Source organism: Vigna umbellata, chromosome 3 (genome assembly GCF_029865625.1).
Source record: "Vigna umbellata cultivar VRB3 chromosome 3, Vumbellata_1.0, whole genome shotgun sequence".
Lineage (NCBI taxonomy): Eukaryota > Viridiplantae > Streptophyta > Magnoliopsida > Fabales > Fabaceae > Vigna > Vigna umbellata.
In genome coordinates this window covers 2222539-2246737 of record NC_142167.1, presented here as the reverse complement: position 1 = coordinate 2246737, position 24199 = coordinate 2222539, and the positions used below count along the sequence as shown (strand labels likewise).

General features: G+C 29.0%; 1 pseudogene across 1 annotated transcript; it reads right to left on the bottom strand.

Annotated features, from left to right (window-relative positions):
• Positions 1-3882: 3882 nt before the first annotated feature.
• Positions 3883-22356, bottom strand: LOC124835551 (putative LRR receptor-like serine/threonine-protein kinase At1g07650; annotated as a pseudogene). Its single transcript, XR_015784667.1, has 24 exons — positions 22008-22356; positions 21758-21929; positions 11739-11810; positions 11516-11584; positions 11307-11378; positions 11148-11219; positions 10846-10917; positions 10674-10745; positions 10517-10588; positions 10361-10435; positions 10164-10250; positions 9831-9902; positions 9391-9453; positions 7612-7677; positions 7502-7534; positions 7213-7253; positions 6731-7107; positions 6413-6608; positions 6188-6325; positions 5460-5578; positions 5126-5336; positions 4792-5029; positions 4492-4642; positions 3883-4276 (listed from the first exon to the last, which is right to left on the bottom strand). The product of XR_015784667.1 is annotated as a putative LRR receptor-like serine/threonine-protein kinase At1g07650 (transcript).
• Positions 22357-24199: the final 1843 nt, after the last annotated feature.

Sequence of the window (24199 nt, the reverse complement as noted above, 5' to 3'; positions counted from 1 at the left end):
TACATTATTAAAATATCTTTAAAATTAATATAAAAAATAAACTAATAAAAATAATTGAAAAATAAACGTATAATCTTTAAACTGATGTGACATCCGTCAACCGATGTTCAACATCTGTTTAAGGCAAAACAGATATCGATATTCGTTTTCCAATTATTTTAAAACAATATTGTAATAATAGAAAATTTTAAAAAATTAATACAATTTACAACATCAACTAATCCACACTTTGATAAGCAAAAGTTACGTGGATCGAACTGTCACACTAAAGAAATAGAAGACTTTTGGGAATGATTTGAGCATTAGTCTCTTTTGTATTCACAAAAGATGACAGTGTTTTTCATAATAAACATTGTTTTTATATTTAATAGTCTCATGTTGAACTCAAAATTTAAACTAGTCTGAGTACTCCTTTCACTTTGAAACATTTTTTATGGACAAAACTTTAATGGAACACTACAAAAAAGTGTTAATTAATGGATGTTATTTTTTTTTTCAATTTGCAGAAGTTTTATCTTCTGTAAATCGATTTTCGATATTTTTTAAACCCGTACGGTTAGAGTCGGTACAATCGATTTGTAAAAGTTTTTTACAATTCTTGGTATCAAAGTTATATTGTAAAAGTTTTTTTTTTGAGGATGTTAACCTCTTCTGTTAACAATTATTATTTTGTGAAGGTTTGAAATCGTTTATAATAGTTCATTTACATACATAATTTTTTAATTTAATAAAGTCTATTTTTTATAATAAAAAATAAATAAAATATAAAATTGTAAAGTACACAAAATCAATCAAAATTAACTTTATTTATAATTTTAAATTAAAATATATTTATTGACAATTATAATGTAAATTCAAAAATACATAATTTAAGAAACATTAATATTGAAGTCTTGTATTTTAGAAAGAATTAATAGAAGGTGACACAAACTTATTGCAATATCTCATAATGCTCTCAGCTTAATATTCTTTCAAAGACCGGAAAAAATCATTGATATCACAAGAAACGACCAAAATTCATATTTTTCATGCATTTTTTGTTCATAATTTGCAGCACCCGTTATTGACTTCATTCTTAATCATAACTAATTTATCATATAAAAATTCTCATAATGTTCAGTATTTATTATCATATAAAAATTTCTCATGCTTATTATACCATTCATTGCTAGAACAAAAGGAGAAAAAAAAGATAGAAAATTTTTTCTTGAAAAAGTACCATTAATATAAACTAAAAACAAAATATCAACTTATTCAAAACAAAAATAATTATATAAGTGTTGTCGTCATCATCAAGCTTTGCAAGACCAAAATCAGATATCTTAGGATTTAGATCTTTGTCTAACAACACATTAGTAGCCTTTATGTCTCTGTGAACAACTTTTAATCTTGATTCTTCATGTAGAAAAGCCAAACCCACTTGCAAATTTAAATGCTTTAACTCTGTCAATAAAATAGAACTAAAGTTAGATACTTCATACATATTAAAAAAATATTGTGTTTTATTGGAATAAAATCTTTTATCCATTAAAAAAAATTATCCTACTAAATGAAAATAAATATTGCTTTTAGTGAATATGTTGTGTAAAATTGTTACGTTATCAGATAATTGAAAATCATATTTACTATGACTTTTAAAATAATTATCATCAAAATGAGAAAATTTATCATTGATAGAACATTATAAAAACGTTTTATATTGTTGTGCATATCCTATTTTCTTGTAAAATTTATTTGAAATCTAGGAGAAAAGAACAAAACAGCCACTTACATTTAACCATTTTATAGTTTGTCACTTTATTCTAGATAATTACCTTTTGCTAATGAATTTTTTTTCCTAATATGAAGTCTCCAAGCAAGTACAACAAGAATGACAAATATTATTGCAGAAACTGCTATCGCAATTGCAACCCCTACAGTCATGCCACCTGAATCTGTTAATGATAATTAGAAAAGAAGTTCGGATGAATTGCAAATGATACAGTTTTATGGTAGATATTTGTCTTTGCAATTTGAGAAAGTAGTTTCATTGTATCTTCGGCAATGAAAAGCAAAGTCAAGAAAATGACTTTGGAATATTAGTAGCTAGGAGTAATCGAAGAAGACCACGTAAGATGAAGCTACTGTTGTAGTCATCTATATATAGAGTGAGAATATAAAATAAAAAGGAAATATACAAAAAGTAGAATTGAACTTTGGGCTATTTAGTCGAAGAAAAATATATGAAATTATTGACTACATATACAAAGAAGAACTTTGGAAAAGGTCCATAAAAATGATAAAAGGGGTTATTTAAACCCTAAGAAATATTTGAATCTAATTGACATTCATAAAAATAAACAAAAAATTATAAATTAAAACTATTTTTTTACATAAATTAAGTTTTTTTAAAAGTATACATATTTATTTTTGAAGTGTTTGTTAAGAAAAATATCCAAACTGGTTCATAAAATGTCAAAGTCTACCATGTCGGCTAATTGTATTTGATTAGAATGGAAACGGAGAAAGTAAAACGATAACGAAGACTTTTCCAATAGCAAGAAATTACACTGAAGTTGGTTTGAGAGTTATGAACAATTATAGAATCAACCTTTAAACGAGCTTGGTGAAGAACTTACGTTTTTCAAGGATCACTTTAAGATTCTCACTGTAGACATCTTTTAACGTGTGATCGAAATCTTATATGTTAATGGTTGTGATGAGATAAATATCTACGTATTTTTAATGATGTTAAATAACTAATTATTTAAATTAAAAATATGAAAATAAAAAATAAGCGAGAAGAATAACTTAAATAGATATTAAATAGTTATAATATTAGTGAAATTAAGCTATGTGTTATGTGTTGCTTGTATGTATGGCAGTAGAGATATGGTTTGAACCTAGCTTTGACCAAAAAGTGGATTTTTATTTTTTGGCTGTATTGTATTTTATTTTATTTTATTTTATTTTTTTCTCTAATTTTTTGGGTTGGGCCGAAAAACCTAAAGCCCAAACAAAAGGCTCAAAAGAAATTTTAAACTACTTAACTTATTATACAATATCCAAAAAAAAACTTATACTATTAAACTCATAATATAAGATCCAAAATAAACATATTCTTGATGAGATGATAAGATTTGAGTCTTCCTTCCAAAGATAACTTTAACTCTTTTTTATCTACTTGGCTATAACGGGGAATATATACCATCATAAGTGGACAAAAAAATTACAACAAAGAAAATATTAGAGGAAGAGATGAACAAAAAATATACATAATAAAAATGAATCAAAGAGAATATTAGAAGGATTCTATTATTAATACATATTACATCGATTACTTTAAATTTGATTTAAATCAAAAAGTCTAAGAGGCTCTATTATTCTATTACATTGATTATTTTAAATTTAATTTATTACATTGAATATTGAATGAATAGATATAATATGATATTAGTTTATCAATGTAATATGTGTTATCAGTTCATTTAACAACTAACAAAATAGGTTACATAAAATTTTAAAATAATTTGTTTAGTATGAAACTCCATCTTATATTTTTTTTATATAGAAAAGCCAATATAATATAGATTATCTAAAATAATTTGGTACAAAAAGTACTTTAGATATAAACTCAATTCAATTCAGGAATTGAATAATATAATTAGATACAGATGATTTTTCATTTGTGAATCCAATCAAAATCGGATCGAGTAACGGAATTATAAAAATCAAAACCAATGATAATAAACTAATTCAACGTAATACATACATACATAATATATATATATATATATATATATATATATATATATATATATATATATATATATATATATATATATATATATATATCATAGTTATGGTTTAGAAAATAGTGTGAAAGAAAAAAAAAACATCCTCCTAATTTCTTTTCTCCCAATAAGAAGAATCAATATGAAAGAGGATATAAATCTGCAGCTGATGAAGACGAAGCAGTCCATGGCCCATCTTTTGATGAACTATTTCCATGGGTTTCACTGCTATCAGTTTCTTCCATTTGAGAGTAATATTGTCTTATAACCTCTTGCTTCTTTTCATCCATTATTTCAGATGAATCTAAAATAAATTCTGGTATCACAGCTTTTCCTTCAAGCATGCTAAGTACTGATGACATGGTAGGTCTAAGGTTTGCAGTGGCATTTGTGCACAGAAGACCCACTTTTATCATCATCATAACCTCTTTTTCATTGAAATTTGATCCTAACCTTCCATCAATAAGCTCCATCAGATTCCCTTTCTCTTTCAACAAACGTGCCTGTCAAACAAAATCCAACATATCAAGCATGTGAAAATACCATAAAAGGAGAAAATTGAAATACAAAAAAGTTATTAAGGACACAAGTTGAATGTAACACAGCATGTAAAATTATCATATCTAAAAGTTGAATTACATGCCAAGTAACACAACATAAATATAGTGTGCAAGGAATAATTTGATTGACACAAACAACTGTAGAAAATAGAAGTTACCCAATCTAAAAGATGCAATGCTTCTTGCTTGGGTCGAGGGATGGTATTATTCTTTCCAGTTACAATTTCCAAGGCAACCACTCCAAAACTATAGACATCTGCTTTATCAGTTAAATAACCATGCATGGCATATTCTGGTGCCATATATCCACTGCATAATTCAAATCCATATTCATATCAAATTTCTTAAATCAAATCATGTTTAAATTTTGTTATCTGAACTATCATAACAATTGTTGTTTGTTTTTTTTAAAAAAAAATCATAAAAAATAACATTTTTAGAAACTGCAATCGACTTACTAAGTCCCAGCTATTCTTGTGCTTATGTGGGTATTATCCTCATCATCAAGCTTTGCAAGACCAAAATCAGATATCTTAGGGTTTAGATCTTTGTCTAACAACACATTAGTAGCCTTTATGTCTCTGTGAACAACTTTTAATCTTGATTCTTCATGTAGGAAAGCCAAACCTCTAGCTATACCAACACAAATCTTGTACCTGGTTGCCCAATCCAATCGCATACAACATTCTTCATTTCCTTCATACATCAATACCATTTAGTCATTTAAATATTAAAACTAAGTTACAGTAAATTAAGGAAGCATATTTGATGATTATGAAAACAAATACTTACTAAATAAAGCATGTGCAAGGCTATTATTTTCCATATATTCGTATATTAGCAACAACTGATCTTCCTCAACACAACAACCGTAAAGTTTAACAAGACAAGGGTGTTGCAAAGCTGAAATCAACCCTATCTCATTTATAAACTCACGGTTCCCTTGCTTAGACTTTGATGAAAGCATCTTAACTGCTATTCTTGTGCCATCTGATAAAGTACCCTGCAATTACGAAATAGTTCAAAAATTTTGTAAGTTTTCTGTATTATGTAATATATTATTTATAAAATTGCAATAGATCAATCAGAGTAGCTGTGAGAAGTTATGTAATATATTGAAGGGTACCTTGTAGACAGGACCAAAGCCTCCTTCCCCGATTTTATTAGAAATATCAAAGTTATTCGTTGCAACTTTGATTTTACGCATAGGAAATAATCCCATTTGCAAATTCAAATGCTTTAACTCTATCAATAGAATAGAAATAAAATTAGATACCTTATACATCTCGAAAAAATGCTTTGTTTTATCAATATGTTGATAAAGATAAATGTTATTTTTAGAGTTTGGTTGTCATACATTGTTATCAAATTATAAATCACTAATACTATAATTATTAAGGCAATGATTATAAAACTCAACACAAGTGTCACACATAAGAGGTTGAGATTGAAAGATAAAAAAAAAAACTATTTTATGCTATTAGTGTACAACTTTTTTTCTCTTATTTTAATCTCCAAAAATCATACCAAACTGGAATATTTGATGCAATTTTTTTAAAACAAATCACAACAAATTGTATTTAGTGAATATGCTGTATAAAATGTTTACATTTTAACCTAATTACGAATGATTTTTACTATAAAAATAGTTATCATTAAAAGAAGAGCTTACACTCAGTAGTTTATGATTTAAGATCATTATAGAAACAGTTTATACTGTTGTGCATATACTATTTTGGTGTAAAGATTTTAATGGAAATGAAATGTCAAAATCTATTTGAAATCTATGAGATAAGAACAAAACTAACACATATTTCACCATTTATAGTTTGTAACTTTATTATAGATAATTACCTTTTGCTAATGAATTTCTTTTGCCAATATGAAGTCTCCAGGCAACTACAACCAGTATGACTAATATTATTGCAGAAACTGCTATCCCAATTGCAACCCCTACAGCCATGCCACCTGAATCTGTTCTGGAACTGTTTACTAATAATTGCAGAAGAGCAATAGGTGTCATTTGATACCTTAAATGGAAAATTGGAAGAAAAAAGTGACAGAGACAAAGTGAGTTACCACGAGTGACAGATATAGCTGATATAAGAGGGCCATATACTGATCTATATGGGATAGCAGTTGTTCCTTTTCCAGCCCAATAAAAACGAATCTCTAAAGTCCTATTAGTAACAGTAGTTGAAATTCTTTTTGTGATGTTCTTCCCAACTCCTCCTGCTTCATTTGCAATATTGAAATCCTTCAATTCTAGCTTTCCCTGCAATAGTTTCAATCCAAACCTTAATGGATTTTGACTTCTGTAGTTCTTAAAACATAGAGTCTAAACTTTGAGTAATTCTACAAGTGAAGTCAAATACACTACAAAGACGGCTATAGTACCTGAATGTAAACATCAAATATACGTCTTCCAAGACTGCTATATGTGTTATCATCAGTGAACATGATCTCTGCAAAATGCAGCAATACCGTGTACTCTCCATTTTCCAGACACGTTCCGTAATAAGTCAAGGAAATGGGAGATACACGTGCTGTCTGATACAATGCGGAATCAGTCATAGAAAGCGTCTTTTGACTTTGCTGAATATAGTCTTCTTTATTATTACCACCCAAGAAATGACCGGTATTGCTAAATGCCCAGTTTTCTTTGGGCATTTTAGATGTTGCTGCCCCTGATGAATCCACGTCATCATCATATAGTATACCCTCACTGCTTGTCTCTTGTCCACCACCACAATTTATATGGAAATAGTCAAAGGCTGTTACAAGACAGACTTAGAAGAATATTTGAAAAAATGGTGTACTGAAACTTAGTATAATATTGTTTAACAGTAAGAAAGCTTGAAGAAAATACTGAAACTTACATCTTGTACAGTTTGCTGTTGTCAGACAAGTAACAGGTCCACTGTAGGAATATTAAGACCAGACCAAACACAAGTTAGCAAAAACATTGAACCACAACCTTAAGCCACTTCTTAGACTGATTTACGGAAAAAGAAATCAATATTTTTCTAAACCTGGACTGGATTTTAATCCAAACCAACTTTAATGGTGCTGCCTTACTCAGAAAATAGGAGTACATATATATATATATATATATATATATATATATATATATATATATATATATATATATATATATATATAACTTACTTTTGGCTCATTGGGAAGCTTGCAAACAAGTTCCTGTAGCATAAAAGACATGATTAACACAATATCTTGATAAATTACAGACAAAAAGGATAAAATATCACAGTTCTTACACTCCTGCAATCTCTTGGCATGCCACGGTGGAGTTTTTATCGGTGAAGTTGTTGTATGAAAGATCTCTATAAATACATGTAAAGTGCAATTCAGAAACTAAGAAAAAACCAATGGGAGGTAAAATAATTAAAGTTGTTGCATAATTAATAAAAGATCTCTATAATAAATATTTTATTTTTGTAATTAAATTAATTTTTTTATAAAATGATTTTAATTAAATAATTTATAATTATAATTATTAAAAATTAAAAAAAATTATATTTCATTATAAATTTATTTATGTTTACTATAATAAATTTATTTAAACAAATATTTATTATAAAAAAATTATTATAATTAATTTATTATAATGAAATAAAATAAGTTTATGCATAAATTTTCCATAAACAAAAATGCTTGAGATGACTCATAGAAACTATCACAAAATACTTTGCACGGGTGATGGTGCCAACAAAAATGTGAAAATATGTCTGACACCAAGGTAGTTGAAAAATATAATTCGTACCTTTAGAATATTATTTATTTACAATAAGAAATTCTTAGGTCGTAACTAACATTATCCATGAATTTTACCGATGAATCTTACTTATAAATAAATTATCTATGAATATTATCTACTAATAGGATCAATAGGTAATTTCTTATCCATCGAATTTGTAGGTAATTTAAGTTCGAATGAGAAAAAGAATGCAAATGAATGAAATAAGGAAAATAAATGTAGAAATAAGATATGTGTGGATGAAAATTTTGAGTGTGGATGAAAGAGACAAATGTGAGTGAAGAGATGAGTATGGATGAAATATGAGTAAGAAATTTATAAATGTGAATAAAAAAAATGAATGTAATAAGACATATATAAAAATATTATGATTGAAGAGATTTATTATCTTTAAATTTGAATCTTTAGATAAAATTAGCAGTCCATGTTCATTATGAAAAATATATATAGTTTTATAATACATAATTTAGTATAACGTTTGTTAAATCCATACTAAATTTTATTTTTTATGATTAGATATGCAAAAGTCAATGTTAACTTAAATAAATAAAATATTAAAAATAAATAAAATTAGTGTTTGTTAAGTAAACATTAATCTTAGTATATATATTTTATATTTAATGTCTGTTTAGCCAATATTTATTTAAATAAATAAAATTAGCATTTAATAAATCGATATTAATATTATTTATTTTTAATATTTTTTCATTTTTTTATTATTGACATTTATTTTGTTAATATGGATTTAAATAAATATATTAAAAGTAAATAACTTTATTTATTTATAATATTTATTTTATTATCTGTATAGTTAATACCTTCATATATTATATTGAATAAATATACATATTATAAATAAATAAATTTAATGTTTACAAAACTGGCACACATATTATTTATTTATAATATTCATTAAATTATACTGATTCAAATATTTATTTAATAAAAAAATTATATATTTTTATTTGTTCTTTAAATTATTTTTTTGTGTCATTTTACAATCAGCTATACCCTCACTAATAATATTATCAGTAATTTGATCATTCTAATATTCGAGAACTAAATTTATATTTTTTCATATGTATATAAATAAATATTTATATCAATGGGAACAAATGTATTCGCATTTAATCTGTGGTGTTGCGTACGGTTTAGAAGTACCCAAATATTTCATTATATATTTCCATTATTCTTTTTTATATAAAAAATATGAGTAACAAAGAATGTTTAAACTGTTTAAATCTATAAAGCATAAAATAGGGTTTGAAATAAAACTCACATAGAATTAACTGCTGCTATCCACGCTGGTAGGGGCCCACTAAATAGGTTTCCAGTGAAATATCTGAGAAATAATTACAAAAGAAAAGTAAACTCTGTAGTAGAAAAATGCTAAGCTAATAATTTCACCCTCTTTTCTTTTCTTCCTTTTCTTAAAACAAGAATAATATTTTCTTGAAAATTATGAAATGGTGTTATTAAAATGCTGTTGCAAATGTCCAAACTGAAATTAGCTCCCAAGGTGCCGCTAACACGTATTATTGTAAAAATAATGTAAAATTTTTTAGACAGTATTGTAAAGAAAATAATGTAAAAATTTATTAGATTTAGAAAAGATAAAAGAATAAAAATCATCAGAAAAATATAACCATTACAAAAATATATTTAACAGTATAAAATATAAGTTTTATCCACACCAAACAACAACTAAAATTAACTTACACGTTGCCCACTTTTGATAGGTTTTCAAAAGTATCTGGAATCTCTCCCCTTAATTTGTTAAAGCTTAGGTCTCTGAAAGAAATATCACTCAAAACAAGTCAAGAAATGATAATAAAATATTGATATATATTTGTTTAGTGAACATTAAGATATTTGACGAATATATTTAATCTGGCTAAAACATAGGTCAACTATTTATGAAGCTAACTTAGCTGAAATTACTTTGATAGACTATTTCAAATAAATAGCTAGGATTTTAGCATATAAATCAATACTAAATTACATTGAAGAGTTCACACTGGAAATAGATTGATTGCATGAATAAACACTCACAAGGTTTGCATATTATGATTGTCAATGTTTGTCATGCTTCCAAGATATGGAGGTAATTCGTCATTAATTTGGCAATTCCTTAGTATCCTACAAAACAATATCAATTTTGTGAATTTTGCAGCAAAAATAGATTAACACTACTGGGAAAAAAAAAAGAAAGAAAAGAGTAATAAAAGGCAATTAATTAACTCACTAACAGTGTTTTCAACTTTGTCATATTATTAATTTGTGGGAAAGTGGAATCTGATCCATTAATCAAATCAGTAATTCTCCTGCATTCAATATTTTGATGAAAATAAGAAAATGGTTTGACAATATTAAATCATGATTACTTTATGAAACATTGTACTTACAAATCATTTAAGTTTTGCAGAAATGAAATTTCAGAAGGAATTGGCCCACTTAAACCACTGCCTTGAATTTCTCTGTACAATAAATATACAATTCAACAAATATTAATTAAAATATGACAAAAATTACATTTTAATTCAAACATCAAAGTGTTCTTACAATATTTCAAGATTTGTCCATCTTTGAATAAAACTGGGTATCCTTCCAGAGAAGTTATTGTCATTAAGACGGCTGCATGTTAACAATGGAAATTGAAAATGAAATAAAATTCAAAGAAGCTAAAAAAGCAACAAAATTCAAATTAACCAATGGCAATAAAATGAAAAATTACAGCTCTCTCAATGATGTAAGCTTAGCCAAAGTTTCAGGAAGTTCTCCAGTGAAGTTGTTAGAAGTAAGATGCCTGTTGGAATAATATAAATGCATTAATGAATTTGTCAATAACATGGTTTTCGAGATAAATAAAAAACTTGGAAAAGATATTTGGATAACTACTTATTAATTTTTATCAAATATATCTTAACAGTTATATTTATTGTAATTTGTATATTAATTAACCATATAGACTTGTGTAGATTATACATAAAAACTACAAACATAATGAAATTTGTTTTTGGATAATGCATGGCTTACAATCTTTCAAGGTGAGAAAGGTTTCCAAGATCCGATGTAATATTTCCAGTGAATTGATTGAATTCAAGGACCCTATATTCAGTAGTATAGTAAGTTATAACGAACAATAAAAATTCAAAAGTTGGAAATTAAGATACTCTTGGATAGCCAAAAGCTTACAAACTTTCGAGGGTTGTGATGTTTCCTATCTCTTTTGGGATAGCACCAGTGAGTCGATTTCCATAAAGAGAACTACCATGGAAATGGAAGATATGAATTAGGTAAATGTTTTCAGAAATAAATACAATATTTATAAATTATATATTAAAAAATACTAAAGAAAAAGTAGAACAACGAAGAAATGTAGAGAAGAGAAAATAAAGGAATACATATTGCGAAGTTTAGAGAAACCCCATGCAACAGGAAATGTGCCACTAAGATAATTGAGAGTGAGGTCACTGTCAAAATAAAGAAAATTAGAAAAAAGTAATTGTATAATATTGTAGTTGGTGACAAATGCATACAGAATTGAGAAAAACTAAAAGAAAAAGTAAGATAGGATAGTGAATGAAGCAAATTTATTGTCATTAAAGGAAATCGAATGTTACATACATTTCTTCAAGGTGAGGTAGCCTTTTCAAATCAGGTGGGAGCGTGCCTGTAAGATTTTGTGATTTCAACAATCTGCCAATTATTCATGCAAAATAAAGAATGGAAATAATTAGAAAACATTTATGAAAAATATTTTTTTTTTCATCATAATTATATAAACTATAATAGATTTTTTTAAAAAATTTAAATAGTAATTTAATTTTTATAATTAAGTCTATGATTTATTTTGATTTTTATATTTTTTTATTTAATTAAGTCATAGTATTTTATTAAATAGAACTAATTTGATCTATTGTGTTATATTGACATTAATGACTTTTTAAGATGTCATATATCAAAATTTTATTGATTTTTTCTTTGAAATCTCTTTGATTTTTTTTATCCATCCACTATCTTACAAAACAATATACAAGTTTAAAGCAACCTCTTGAAAATGGTAAATAATAGGAATAACTCGCATCAGTATATAAATAATCTTACACTAAAAAAATAAAAATCAGAGAAACTACTCTATATATTCACGTATAAGGTTTGATGGTTGAATAAATGAGGTTTTCAAATTTGTTCCAACTAGAGGTTATTTTGGGTTCCATGAATCATGAATAGTAATTTTGTCTCTGAAAATTGAACTCTTTGAAATATCGCTTGTTTCCCTTTCTTTACTTATGTGAAACATCAGACTTTCCACAAAGTGCGTTTGCTAACTTCCCTTTTGAGTTATATCATTAAAAAAATTAACCAAGAAACCCTTATACATTCATCTATATTATACAAATAAAGCTTATAAAACAAAAATTCAAGAACAGTGAAATTCATTTAAGATTCACAACTTCAAAATGGGGATAATACATGAACAAAATATTGTCACAACGCAACCAGTTCTGACACTCTATATGTTTCAAAAAGTTACATATTCCCTTTGAAAATTCCAGTATGACTTCATTGTAAAAGTGTAATTGTCACAATTCTAACAACCAACGTAAGTGTTTATTAGGTTTTTTTAACGTAACTAGACAAATTTAATTGCCTCATGCAAAATGTTAAAAAATTATGTAAATGTGCAAGTCGTTTCGGTGACATGTATCTTGCTTTAGATCTACAAGAGACAAGACAAAACAGTAAAAGGAACAACCCTTCCATCTCCATCATTTGAAGGATTATTAATCAAGGATGTCAAGAAGTGGGGTTCAACATTTCCGTCAAGGAAACACATATCTTTCATCTCAACCACTGTTCAACCCTCTTTTAGTGTTTTCTCTTCACGTGATTCTTTAACAATGATCTCTTTATCCACTACCACTATTCAACCCTTTTCTAGTGTTTTTTCTTCAGGTGGTTCTTCAATAATGATCTCTTTATCCATTAGATATCAACAATGTATTTTTCAGCGACCATTTAAAAGAAGAGAGTTATATAGAGCAACCTCCCTTGTTTTTTGCATAGGAAGAGCCTTTTGGTTGGTTTTATTTCGTCTTCTATGTCGTCTTCATAAATCATTAACAATTTGGTGTCACTCGAGTGTAGAAGCAGATATTTTCACTGTCTTTATTAATTATATTAAGAATAAACTTAGTACATACGATTTGTATGTATCAACTTGAAGGAGAGTCTTAGATATATTATTTTTATCTTTTATCTTTAGTTAGTTTGTTACTATTCCATATTTGTATTTTGGACTTAGCATATTGATGAGGGCATTTTTATGCCCTCCTTTAACCTTTAATATTGAATTCTTAATTGGTTTTTGTACTTTAATAGAATATTTTAATTGAGTGTTATAATTGAATTTGTTTAACATGAGACACAAAAACATGTTAAAAATAGCTTTTTAGTTGCATGAATGTTCTTTGGATATTTTGAGGTGTATTAGTGCAGGTATAGCTAAGTAGAGCTTATTAAGGTGTGAAAATAATTTGGTTAAAGTTTCATGACATCTTAAAGATAAATCCAATAATAGAAAATTATCAAATACCATAAGAAGTCAATCCAAACATATCATGAAAAAGTGAAGAAATTTGGTTATGTAAAAAAGAAACAACATGCAACAAAAATTGGATCTTGCGATTTTCTCTATTTTTTCTACTTAAAAAGCTTTGATAATTGATAAATGTTTATAATTAAAGATAATTTAGGAAAAATATATCTTAAAATATTTTAGTTGATATTGTTAAATAATTACCTTATTTAACTATATAATAAATATCAAAAGATAATATTTGCCAAATTTTTTTTTAATCTAGCAAATATCTTCTCAGATATTTGTAGATCTCCACAACAATCAAATATGTCTTGAAGATATTGGATTATTTATAACATAATTGGAGGAAATTACATTATCATAAAGAAGATTACAACAATAGAAAAACATGAAACAAAGCTCAATCCAATTTTTATATAAAAAGACTTATGAACACACATTAGTGGAGCTTAGGAATCCTTTGGAGGTTCAAATTTTGTCCTCTCTCTTCTCTAATGTTCTTCACCCTCTCTTCTTTTTTTTTTCATGTTATTTCATGGAGTGTTAAGCCTCTAGGTTGATTCTGATGTAATTTCTTAATTGGATTATGAGGTTAGATGAATAAATTGGATTGTTCTTTTTTATTCTTGTGATTTATTTTTATCTGTCTTTTGTTTCTTAATCAAGTAAAAGTAATGATTTTTACATTATGCAAGTTATCATGGTGTGAAATCTACATAACATACCAATCATGAGTCCAAGGGGTTTTATTTTTAATTGAGAATTTACTTTGATTAAAGTTAGAAACTTTCATGTAATTGAATGTGTTTTATCTAATAATTGAGAATGTATTTTGATTAGTGGTAAAAACTTTAACAAAAATTAATGAAGAATGTATTTTGGTTAATTAGCTTTTTACTTGATATAAGAGGTAAAAGAATAAACATGATTAGGCATAGTAATATTTAATTGAGAATGTACTTTGATTAAATTTACTATAATTAATTTACAAAGTTCTTGTTTTTAATTGAGAATGTACTTTGATTAAAAGTGACAATCCCAACAAATTAATTGAGAATTTACATGATTAATTAGAAAATCTAAGATAATAATTAATTAAACAATAATCTTTAGATAACCAATGATGAATCCTATTTTGAAAAAGTAGTGAAATCAACCTCTAATAGATACTGAAATACTAAGAGAGCGAGTATAAAACATAATTACAGGTATACATGTTATCCGGTGGGGATGGGGACGAAATATTTTTCTGGGATAGGTATGAGATAAATGAAATTAATCCTTTCCCACCCTTTTGCCATCCCTATTTATCAATTAGCATTACAAGAAAATCACATATTATCGAATGACCTAATTCTCCGGTAATAGAAAAAATCCATCAATTAATCGAGTTTACCAATGGACTATCGTCCCTCAAAAAATTTGTCGGTAAAGTTTATCGATAGATGGCGAAATTCATCCGTAATTATCAACAACCACAAATTTGTCGGTAAGTGTCCGTTGGTAAATACGTGATAAAATATGTGATTGAGTCGTTTTTTCTCCTCCTCTTCTTTCTCTTTTTTCCTTATTTTTTCATCTTCTTCCTCTTCTCTTCCTCCTTTTCTCCAAGTAAAGTCGTCGCCATTGTCACACCACCAATGACACGTTCAACTCATCATCCTCCTTTTCTTCTTCCTCCACCTTTTTCTTTAACTCTAGCAACCACCATTGCACCTTTCATCATCACATCACCAACACGCTTGTATGTTATCGTTAGGCCGACATCGCTTCACCACCAAGTTGCCAACGCGTTACCACCTAGCCACCAACACATGACCATTGAGTAGTCAATAAGTCACCTTCTCCTCCTCCACTCCACCTCTTACTCTTCTCCTCTTTCTGTTCTTATATTCTTGTTTTCTTCTTCTTCTCACTTATCTCTCTTACAAAAAGCTCTAATAATTGGATAAAAAATTTGTTGTCTAAATTACTAATAAACTTACAAACAAACAAAATACCGTCAGTAATTATAATGATAAGTTATCGATAAAAATATATATTAATAGGGTAAATTGCTACTAACCAAAGTTAGTAAATTAAATAGTGAAATCCCTAAAAAAATGTGTCCATATATTTGAGTTTATCAATGAATACATTGTTGTAAGTAATAATTTGTTAAAATTGTAATGTAATAAACTTTAAATTTATATTTTTTTATAAATGAAATTATTTATTAATTTAATATTTATAATTTATATTTTTAAGACTGTCAAGTTAAATAAATAAAAAATAATTATAATGGTAATCTAATCAAATTGGTTATCGTTTCAAGAAACTCAAAAGAAAACTAAATGATCTTGGTTACGCCTTCATAATCTTATGGACTACTTGTAATCGATTCTTGGACATAACCATACCCATATGCACATAGACGCATAAATCAATGAAAATGGCATAAAGAACGTACACACATGAGAACTTATAGGATGTGTGTAGATAACTTGTCTAGAACTCCTTCCGTAATAAAATAAGTTTTTCTTATAAATTGAAATTTAAAATAAAAATATTTATGCGAAAGAGTTTTTACAAATTAACTTATATATAATACGAAAAAGTTAGTTTATTTATCTTCCTCTGTTTTGCTTTTCTAGAAGTACTTCCAGAAAAATAAGAAGTTGAATATATAATTTAAAATAAAAAATAACTTCGGGACACACACGGGTAAAAAAAAGATTAGAAAACGCTATATAGACTTCGGTTTTATAGAAACCGAAGTGTATAGACCTATATGCTTCGGCTGCCCCGACACCGATGCCTAAAGCCTGCTACTGCCTCGGTTCTAAGCTAAACCGAGGCGTAAAACTCTGCCTAGACCTGCTCCACCTGCCAGATGGGACTGCCCCGCCTTCTAGCTGTTCTGATGTACAACTACTGCTTCGGTTGTACTCAGTTATATATTCTCTCTGATACTGGGACCATGCTAGTGGCTCGTGGTATAGTTTATGAGACAGCCACTATAGTGCATGGTGTACAACTTGCAGAAGATGAGGTCAAGGTCACGATGGATGAAGTTGTCGTACCAGATGTTGTTCTTCTTGTGCCTACAGATGAGTTCTTCATTGTGGAAGAGGCATTTAAGTCCTTTGTCGCCTGGCCTAGACATTTGGTTGGTGATGTATCTGATCCCCCGGTAAACACTCGTACTATATACTTCTCAATTTTAATATTTACTTCTAATTGACGTTATAACATAAACATTTTTTCATGTAACAACAAATAGGTCAAGAGGGAAGTCCTACACTGAACAAGACTCATTTATCTGAGGACGACCCTCTTGGTGCATTAGACGAGCTTGCTAAAATCATTTCAGATGCGCCAATGACCGTACACTGGGATTCTACTACATTTAGAAGAGAAGCTCAGATCCCATTATACTTGCATCAGCAAGATGTTAGGGAGCTTGCGTCGGGGAGAGAAGATATTAATATTACACTCATTTAGCTATGGATGATGTAAGTTTATGAGAACTTTTTTATATAATTATTTTTTTTATCAAGTTACTTATGTCAGATTATTTCTTCATTTTAGGTATATGTTTGATGTTAGTAACAAGAAAGGGTTCAACGATGTATATGGGTTCATTGACCCCTCTATGACTCATGAAAGAAATAAATTTGATGATATCCAAACATACATCACCACCTTGGAATGGGGAAGGAGATATATTTTCTCCCTTATATACTTGGGTAAGTGAAGTTTGTTAACTTTAAAGTTTCATTTATTAATTTTAGTATATGACAATTAAGTTATTACCAATTTCAGGTGTCATTAGCAGCTACTTGTTATCTCCATACCGGAGAACACTACTATCTGGTTTTGTTCATTGCACAAGTCTCCTCCCAACCCTCTTAGACATATAGTAGATTGGAAAGAACCTCAATGTTTCAACTTTCTTTGCTATATAAATGTATGCTAAAGCAAATTTTTTTAATAGTTCCCTTGCAACACATATGACATTATCTGGGAGAACTACTGCTACAGCTAAAAAGCTTGCATGGGTTGTCCTTAAGGTTTGGTATTTTAGTCCATACTTTATTACATTTGGTTCCATTCAAATGATGTTACTTAACATTTTATAATTATGATGATATATTGTAGTGTAATAGACAAATGGGGTCATATGAATGTGTGATTACGGTAATTCTTACCATTATTTAAGCATCATTTTAATAACAAAATGGACTCCTTTCTAGCTTGTAACTTGCTTAATCCTCTAATTTATCTTAGTTTTATGAATAATTGTGTTTTGGGCTACTTTGATGTAATTTCATCTACAATCCCCTATTTTGTAGCTAATAATGTGCTTGGAAGAGTCTCCAACAATGTATAGAGCTGAACCAACCACAAGAAGCTAGTAGATCTACAGAAAAAGTGAAAATGATGCAGTGTTGAAAAGTCAGGTCGGGCCCCCCTGGTTCAGGGGGGCTGAGCGCCACCTGCACAGAAGCCAATTTCTGCGCGCCAGTCGCGCCCGGGCACCCCAGGAGGGGGGCCAGGAGCCACTTTCTGCAAGAAGCTTGCGCCCGGGCGCCCCAGGAGGGGGGCCGGGCGCGACTTTTACTGATGTGGCAGATTTTAGCTTATTTAACTCAAAAACGCAAAGGGGTTTGGGTCTTTTGGTTCTTTGGAGGTGCATCTCACTCAGAGGAGAGCTTGGAGGGCTGCTAGGGCTCGTGGGAACACTCCATTCTTCCTCTTGGGTTCTTCATCTTCTTCCATGGCCATTTTGTAAGCTTAAAGGCTCTCCATGGAAATGGAGAGCCAAACCCATCTTGTTGGGGATAGATGTAGCCTCTGAATTCTTGTGTATTTGTTGAATGATTTGATTATATATATGCCTTTTCTATCAATTGCTAGTATTCTTGTTTCCGATCTTAAAGCTTGCATGTAATAGGAATGTTCATGACTTGATTTTGGGGTTTCATGGATTATGGGGACGTAAGATGAAACCTTGAACTGAAACAAGAGTCTTTGTGGTCATTGATTCTAGGGATGGAAGATGATTCACATGTTGTCTTAAGATCCTAGCTCTTTAATGCGGGTTTGCTTGTTAGATTGTCCAAGGGATTAGAGTTTGATAAGGAAAACCTAGGCTCTTTCACCTAAGGGATTAGGGCTAGAGTGTTTTAGTGGATTGACTTTAGTAAATTGATAGAGAGGAGATGAAATTGGTTATACACAAGAGTGCATTGGTGAAAACTAACTTTAACAATGTCATTTCATACCATTTCTAGTCTTTTCCATTTCCAAGTATCTTCATTACCAAAAGTCCAACCTTGTAATTACTTGTGAATTTATCTTTTTGCACATATTCTTAAATGATGAGTTGTTCTTGAGTCTAGATGAGTTGTTAATCGCACAATTTTCTAGTATTACGAGTCTCTTGGGAAAACGATACCTGGTCTTACCACGGTTTATTACTTGAACGATTTGGTACACTTGCCAAAGAAAATCTTCATCAATGTGGTTATTACGTCATGTTTTGGATTATGACCATTATTCGTGCACATTACACCAGTGGATGGAAAACGGTAATATTTAGGTTTGAATTTTATTTTCTCTATAGTTAAGATTTCATATACACTAATTGAAATCATTGTGTTTTATGCAGAGATTTAATAGGACTGCTCCAATTCCAGAGAAGTCACTTCAACCTGTGAGGAAAACACTCGCTAAATATGTAATTCATTTATATAATAGTATGAGTAGATATTAGGATATAGTAAGTTCTAAGTTTATGTTTCTAAGTTGGTTTATGCTTTTCTACATTATTATTAGTTTAACTTTGTACATTGCATTGATTTATGCTTCAAACTTGATTTATGTTATACATTGGATTGATTTATGCTTCTAAGAAGTTGATTTATGATTACATTAAATGTATTTATGTTTTAATATAATTTTCATTCAAAATATACGCTTTAGGATTATTTTGGACGGTTCTGGCTGTAAAATTATACGCAGGTTTGTTTCTGTAGTTGGGAATGTTGCAGAAACAGACCTGTTCTTAAAAAAAAAAAGACAGGGAAATATGTCTCGGTTGTGGCAATAACTGAAGCATAAAAGCAACCTACGACATCGGTTTAGGACCCAACCGAAGCATAAAGTCAGGCAAAAAAAGAAAAAAAAAGGACCATACTGCCTCGGTTCAGGTCTCAACCGAGGTAGTATGTGCACATCTACTGCTTCGGTTCACAGGAAACTGAGGCATAAAGCCTTGTAAAAAATAATAATAAAAAAAAAGAAGTACTGCATCGGTTGGGTATATATGAACCGAGACGAAATCCTTCAACTTTTTGCCTCGGTTCGTAACTGAGATATATAAGTCTGGACTTTTTGCCTCGCCTATATATGCCTCGGTTGAGGAACCATTGTCAAAGGTGGAAAACAACCATTGTCGCCCTGACTGCACTAGTGACAACAGTACATTCCAATTTCCTTTTTCTTCCTAACAAAATACCTTTATCAGCTCATCATCCATGTTTTTTATTTTATTTCACTTCAACGTAATATGTTTCAACTCTACCTCTTATCATTTCTTCTCTATTCATTTTTATCCCCATACTTCTCTTCCTTCTACCAAATAATGACTTAACATTGATGTTGATATTAGAAACTAATACAAGTGTAAAAGTTGCATAAAGAAATCCAAAACATTACTAAATTTAACTTTTGCATAAATATTTGTCATAATTTCTTTTACATAATTTTCTTGTCCAAATTAGTTTAAGAAAACTATGTAAACCAATTTTTATTTACTATAAAAATATAATTTTATTTTTTTGTTTTATAAATATTTTTATAAAACAATAACGAGCACATATAAGTCTTCTAACTTTTACGCTACATTTATCGTCCCACATTATATTTATAGAAAGCGAGTTGGGATGACACAAGACTTTTGAGTTAATATATTTGTGGGATCGACACGTATAAATTAGAAAAGGTGACAACAAAATTATAAAGTCTTTTGTAATTTAGTAATCCAAATTTGAGTATTTTACAAAACTAAGGATTCATTGCAAGTATAATAATTAAAAAAAAACTTAAAAGACTAATAATTTACTATTTATTATACAAATAAATAAACTACAAAATTTATATTGAAATAAATTATAAAATAAAATATAATAAAAAATGAATAAAAAATGTTTAATCATATCGAACATATACAAACAATATAAAACAATAATAAAAAAATTTAATATAAACTATGGAACAGATTATAATAGCTCACAATTTAGACATACTGCACCTACCCACATTTTTTCCTATACTTCTACGTCTTTTTTAGATTCCAAAACTATTTTGTACATTTAAAAGATTTTACAATTTATTTTTTTTAACGAATTTTGAAATTGGTTAAAAAAGAATTCATTGAAAAATTTTCCAAATTTTTAATAAATTTTAACATTTATTGAAACTTTCAAAAAAAAATTTCAACAGATATTAAAATTTGTTAAAGAATTTTTTAAAAATTTCAATAAATTTTATAATTTATTGAAAAATTTTATTTTCTGAATATGAAGTTACATGAAGAAATGCGTGGAGATGCATAAAAAACCATTCCACTATATAATGTGGGGTTGCAGCCCAACTAGTATATCAATTTATCATAAGTAATTTTTACCATAAAGTATTGCAACTTTAGTTAATTAATGGGTCTTCACTAATTCCTGTTATCCATTGAGCACAAACACAGTTTTCTTCCTAATGAGCGTAAACGAAGATCAACAACGATTGAAGGACCACTTAGTGTCGAAAGAAAGAAACTCATTCACCTTATGAGTCTTACTCAGTTCACAAGATGAGCTTCTGAAGAGGGATTGAATTCAACTTTTTTTTTAAAATAATATTTTTAATTTTTTATATGTGAGAAATTTTCAATATAACTAATTGCACAAACCAATTCAGATGTAAATAGGTCTAAAAGATCAAAGCTGGTGAAAAAGTCTCAAACTTTGACAGGAAAGGGAATAGCTTAAATAAAGAAACTTACATTGAAACAACATGGCAGAAGGTGTCATCGGGGATAGCGCAATTGCATCTGACAGTGTTGGCTTTCTCACCGACCGGAGTTACATTCCAGGGAGGTTTATTACTGCATGGATCTATATTTGTATCCCAGTTCTTGTTACCAAGGATGTTGCCTATATCTTTCAGAGCTTTCACTATAAATAACCAAATTTCAAAGGGCTATCACCAAATAACTTTCTATATATATATATATATACACACACATTTCGTACCTTCGTCTGGGTGAGTGATATTTTGTCCAAAAGCAAGGGATGTGAAGCATAGCAGAAGGAGTGAAAGGAAGAGAAATTGAGAAGGAGTGATCTTCTTCATGCTTATTCACTACAGAATTAGGAACATGGAGTATTTGTCTTCATGCTGATTCAGTACCAAATTGAGAATAGCTGAAAAGAAGTTCGGATGAGTTACAGATGATAAAGTTTCAAGGTAGATAAAACATGGAATATTTGTGTCGGCAATTTGAGAGAGAAAGTAGTTTCATTGTATTTTCTGGCATGAAAGTAAAGTGAAGCAAAATGACTTTGTATTATTTGTAGGAATAATGGAAGACCGCTTATGATGCACTCTTGTAGTCATATTTCATGTTGATGAGAAAAGAAAAGAGACAATTTAAAAATGAAAAATATACAAAAAAACAAAATTGAATATTTAGCTATTTAATAGAAGAAAAAAATAGATTTATCATTATGAGAGATCAAGCTAAGGTTTCAGATACTTTGGAAAGATCCAGAAAAAAAAAAGATCGAAAGGGAAAGAATTTAAATCCAAAAAAATTAATTTGAATATAATTTTAAATAAACTTCTTTATAGACATTTATAAAAATATAAACAATTATAAATTAAAACTATTTTGACATAAATTAAATTTATAAGAAATATACATATTATTTTTGAAGTCTTTGTTAAGAAAAATATCTATACTCATTCAGAAAGAGTCAAAGTCTACCTAGTCGTATTTTCCATGCAATTATTGGAGTGCATTTTTTTGATGTGCAATTATTGACATAAACCAAACTCGTGATTTTCTCACTAGAGTAATAAAAGACAAAAAAGCCTAGTAAAAATATGAGTTTTTAACGCGCCTATTATGTTTCGGTTGAATAAAACCGAAGCATAAACTGATACAGTGATATTTTTGAAATTTTTGCTAACGTGTATGCCGTGGTTCTATTTTAACCGCGACCATAAGTGGTATACGGTCTCGGTTGCCCTCATAACTGAAGCCATAAAGTCTGCAATAATTGACAATAAAAGACTTTTCACCTGCCAAATATCTGTGCAGGGGATTTGACTGTGGTTGTCCACAGAACCGAGGCCAAAAACCCCTGGCCCTATTGACATTCCCGCCTGCACTCTAACGTTTTAAATGACTGATTTTTGTGAAAGGGTATATGGCCTCAGTTGCTTGCAGAAACCGAGGCCATAGACCCACTTCCTAATGTCTTTTCAGATTTCCTAACTTGGTAAAATAATTCAAATATATATATTTTATTGGTTTTTGACCGCGGTTGCTAGGGAACCGAGGTAATAAACCTCTTTTGCCGCAGTTGGGCGCGTAACCGAGGTAAAATGCCTAATCAAATTTTCAAAAATGCCATTTAAAATTAATTTTAAATATTTTTCTGGGGACTATAGACCACGATTGTCTGGAGCACAGAGGTAGTATCCCCCCTACTGCTTCGGTTCATTTAGAACCGAGGTAGTAGCCTTTGTCCAGGGTAAAAATTCGCGAAAGCGCGAACAGTTCTTCTTCTCCTGCGATTTCTCTCTCCAACTTCTTCTTCTACGCCACCACGACCTTTCTTCCTTCTTCCTTACGCCACCGTTGCACCGTCGTCGTCACTGTAGAAGGATTTTCTTCCTCATTTTTCATCACGTACGTTTGTATCTGATCAAATTTGGCTTTGGTTGCCAGAGTTTTTTCGTTTTTTTTTTAGTTTTTGGGTTGGTTTTATAAGTTTTTTTATTGATTATTAGATTATCAAACTTACGTTTTGTTGTATTTTTTTGCAGGTATTGTGTTTTTTCTTTTAAATTTGTTCCGTTTCAGACTACGAGTTGTTCCATCTTCTCCATTATTGTGTGGTTTTTCACGCTCCCAGGTTCGTATTATTCTGTTTATTAATTTTCATTTTGTTAATTTTTAAATTTTTGTAGGTTGAATATGAATAATTATGTATGATTGAATGTTTGAATTGATAATTTGAATGCTTATTAATTGTTTGATTGTACTACAAGAAAAATGTCATTTACATACGGATTATTATATACGGATCTTAATTCATAGATATAGATTCTGTTATATACGGATATTTATATACGGATTATAAAATAAGTAATAATAAAAAATTAAAAAATTAATTAACCTAAGACAAAAGGCAACTACTTTTAGTGTCTTGCTCCA